We start from the raw sequence: 4723 nt of genomic DNA on the forward strand, positions 1-4723 counted from the left end.
TGTAAAATAGACGAATATCACTTGATTTGTCACTTTCTCTGATATTACAGAAATACATGTTGTATAAGAAAATATAACTTCTACAGATTTATAAAGTATTGGTTGGTAAAACTCTCAGATTAGTCTAGCTAGTTAAACTGTATCATATGAATGAAAAAATAAAGCTTATTTCTCTTTCTGGGTAGCAGCATTGCATGAGCATGATCACACAAGCTGGCCTTAGACATTTAAATAGTTTTACTGCCTTTTGTCTGTTAGTTTGTTTTATCTTGAAGTCATTAAGGTGTCTAATTGCAGCACTGTGCTCTGTTTTTTAAGAGTGCACTTTTGTTTTCCTTTTTTTTCAACATGTGTACAGAGTATAATTCTCAAAATGGGAACTTTTGTAAGCAGCTGTACTTTAGCAGTGGTTTTAACACTTTCTGAGCACTGAAACGTGTTTACACTATCTGCCATGTTTACAGATCTGCGAGGGAGGAAGCTAACAGGGTTTCTGACATCGCTCTTTTCTACTCATGCCTTTTTAAAAAGAAGCACTTTGTTCATATTTTAACAAGTCTTACTTCTAAACTAAATCTTTGCCAATCTGTCATCTGCCGACAGCATAAACCACTCTATGAAAATATCATCTTATGCTATAAGTGCACGTGTTTTAATGTTTACATGTGAGCCTGGCTTAAAATAAGCACCTTTTTTTAAAAAGTGAAATACCTAGGCCTTCGTTTGTAATTTGTTGTAGAATTTAACTGTACTAATTGTTACAATTTATAAAATGAACGTATAACAGACGTAATGTTTCTCTCCAATGCTTCCTGATGGGACAGGTTTTGTTATTGCACCACCACAAAGTGCGTTACGGTAATTAAATATACAAGTGACAAAACTGATTCATTCTTAAATGTAAGACTTATGGTAAAGCAGACTGAATTCAAATATATTTCCAAAATAAATGATTATTAGAACAACGGTGTGATGTCCGCATGTTTGATGTTTCTTTCTGGTGTGCATTAGTTAATTGATTCTCATCACAGATGACAGACATTATAAAACACTATAAAACATAGCTGTAATCAGGGATGTGTATTGTTGAAATTCTGGCGTTACGATACATATCACGATACAGAGGAGATGATACGATATTTCACGATGTATTGCAATACATTCAGTCAGACGTTACAAGCAATTTTTTTAATGAATTTATTGTAAGAATGTTCAATAAACTGTCCAAACTGATACGTAACATGTTTAACATGAGGTATCTGACCCATGAAGGAGGGATTTACATTTTAAATGGTGGAAACAAAACCCGTTGCACACTGCTGCCAACTAGCGGGTGGCGATTGAATTGCACAAAACGAAAAGTAAATACACAAATGTTTGCATGTAAATTCTTTCAAAGATTAGATACACGGCTTTTGAATATCGATGTAATAATCGCAGGGAAAAAATCACGATATATTGCCATATCGATATTTCCGATAACGGCTTCTGAATATCGATATAATATTGCTGGAAAAAAATATCACGATATATTGCCATATCGATATTTTCTTACATCCCTAGCTGTAATGACTTAAAATAACACAAGATAGTTTTTTAAACTTAAACATTGATCTCAGTGATTGTTGACTTAGAAATTTGAGCAGTTTCATATTTGACACCACTCTGCTGATTAAAATAGAACAGTGGGGAAATTCACTTGCCACAGAAAAATAAGATTGCAGGTAAACACGCTGAGGCTATTACTGTAACCTTCAACCACTAAAAACAATGAATAAAAAGGAAACTTGTGTTTCTAGAACTATGCAGCAACAGGGATGCAGACAAACTTATGTATGTTCGGTATTGCACAAGTATTGAACACAATATTGCATAACACTGATGTTATTGTGTAACAAAAACTGCACTGGATAGTTTTGGGGAGGGGGTAGGTTTCCTAGGAGGCACTTTTTACCTGCTTTACAGCTTTTAGCTGTAATGCTAGCGGTTAACATTTTCTGTTTGCCTATCATCATTAAAAAGCACAAGAAGTAAAAGAAGTTTGCTTTTTCTGTTTGCATTATGGTAGAGCCAGGGAGTAAAAGTATGAGAGTAATGTGAATTAAAGAGCTAAAACCAGAGTGAACAGCAGCACGGCCTACACTAATTTGAGGAAGCCAAATGAGGCTACAAAACCACGGACTGATGGTGACCTGGCTTTGTTGCTACTTGACTTTTAAATATTTTTGTCCAACAGTTTGGAACTTTTTACGTAGGGGTTTATTTTAGTATTAGTTGACTCATGTTGGTGTTAGCTTGTTGTTAGCACTAGCTGCAGCAGGCTGCAGCAGTGTTGTTTATGACGGTTGTAAATCCAATTTGCACCAGTAGGGCAGAAGAGCAGGAAGCTGCTCTGTTTGGTGAGACTACCAGACATAATTATTTCCTAACCTGTCTTTTCATGAGGATGTAGGGAAGCTCTAGTAAGTTGTGTTTGGGGTTTATTTTTATAGAAACACTTGTGATTCTGGTGCATGCACTGAAAGTTTAAATACACAAACTATACACTAAATAAAGTTATTTAAATACACTTTTTTAAACCTGCATGCCACTTTTTTACATTAGCAACAGATTTGATGATTGTCTCTAAACATTTATTCAGAACTTTATCTAATGTTGATTTAGCTTAACTATTATGTTTGTAATTATATATTATTATTATTTTTTTTTTACTTTTTCACCCAAAAAAAAGAAGCGAGGTTGATGCAGAATGGGTCCAGCAGAGGGAGCTAATGGGTCTTTCGCTTCCTGAGAGGCAGAGCTTAGACATTTAAATTAAATCACTCTGACTGAAACATGCATTTTTGCATTTCTTGCCTTTAACTTTTTTTAACTACAGGATTTACTTTCAACATCGTCTCCTTTTGTAACACATCAACAAAACCAGTTTGTGGAGGATATTCTTTCTGGGCTTCAGCTAAACAGTCCTAATTTTTCCACAACCTTCTCATCAGGGCACTAAAAATCCCTTCCCATGTGGGGGGTCAGTGGAAAGGTCACACACACCATTCAGGCCTGCTCTTCGGACACTTCTGGGGTCAGTGGGGATGGGCCTATGTCCACCCTAAGCAAAGGGCAGATGGTCTTTGGAAAGCTGGCTCCCCTTTACTCACGTCTCGAGCATGATGCATATCCTGATAATGAATGGTACATCATTGATCCAGCCTCAGCAGAGCTTGACCCGCGTCCACATGCGGCCTGAACATCACTCCTCCCACTGGCTGAGCTGTATTGGCAGCTGCTCAAACTGTAGTCTTGATTTGTTGAGGGAGGGAGAAACAAGTCAAGCTTCTACTTTCTCACGTTATGTAAGAGAAAAATGCTGTGGTCATTCTGAGTGACACAGAGTTAGCACAGCAAAGATGAATCATCCGGTTACCACTGAGTCAGAGAGAAGTTAGAGAAACCAAAGATCATTGTGGTTGAGTGTACTGGACAGTGATGTAAATCTATTCTTTATTTAATTTTTTTAAATTAAAACATTCACTTTTTAAATGTACAGATCCTGCTTTTTTCTTTGAAGAACAAGGAACTATATATTTTTTTAACGCAAGAGTGATATGTTTTTAGATTTAAATTACATCTGTGGTGCAAATGCAAAACTGATTGTTTCAAATTGAAGGATCTAAGAAATCCAATGTTTTTCTTCTTTTGCGTGCACAAAAATTGTTTTGCAAAGTTGAAATAGTTTGAACAAGTAAGTCAAACATTTATCTTATACATTTTTGTGAATGTATGAACATTAATCCTTCACTAAAACACAGAATTTCTCCCTTGTGACTGAATCAGCGCTCTTTCTCTTGTCATCCTTTTGGTCATCACAGCTGGGCGGCGGTCAAGCTGCTGAATAATAGTTCACAGGCGGTGGGAGGGGGTGGACCAGGGGGAGGGTTGGATCTCTCTCTACAATAAGTGATGGACATCGGATCAATATCGACTTTGACACAGCAGCTGTGCTGCTCCTATCAATGCTTCCTCGTAATTGCAGGTCGCACTTTTAAGGGACAAACTCATTAACATATTTTTCCCTGAATCTGTGGAGACCATTTGGTGTGCAGTTTGTCTCTGAAAGTGATGAATCTGCTCTCATCAATATGAATCAGTGGTATTGATAAGGAAAGAGATGGTGGAGGAAGAAAGAAGAGATGGAGGATGGAGGGAGAGACAACATCTTTTGGTCAGGGTTTAAGTGTTGAGCTGAACATGACTATAATTGGATCTGATCCCTCAGTTGTTTACATGTCAGCACCGTACATGCCATGCACCAGAACTGATTCTCCAACTTGCAGTACATCATCTGATCTTCAAGTTTTTAACCACTAGCTCTTTGGGTGTCACGTTGTTGGTGCTAAAATGCTTGTTTTTGTTAATCAAATCATGTTCATCAGTTTAAAAGGTTTGCTTCGCTTAGTTGTCTGTGTCAATACACAACAGGCTCATCCCTTGAGTTTAAGGATCTTGAAAAATTCATAAGTCATAAGAGTCTTCCAAATATTTCCTAGAACATGGTCATGTGCTCTACTGAAAGACTGGAGACTGAGAGAAAAAGCTGCCAAAGCCTAAATAAAATTCTTCACAAAGCCTGGAGAACTGTTTAACAAGATACCTATAAAATAATTTAAGAGGTAATGTCCTCTTGAAAGCAAAGTACAGACAGGAGTGATATTTTGCTCTCAGCAGCATG

The sequence above is a fragment of the Nothobranchius furzeri genome, chromosome 9 (assembly GCF_043380555.1).
Source record: "Nothobranchius furzeri strain GRZ-AD chromosome 9, NfurGRZ-RIMD1, whole genome shotgun sequence".
Lineage (NCBI taxonomy): Eukaryota > Metazoa > Chordata > Actinopteri > Cyprinodontiformes > Nothobranchiidae > Nothobranchius > Nothobranchius furzeri.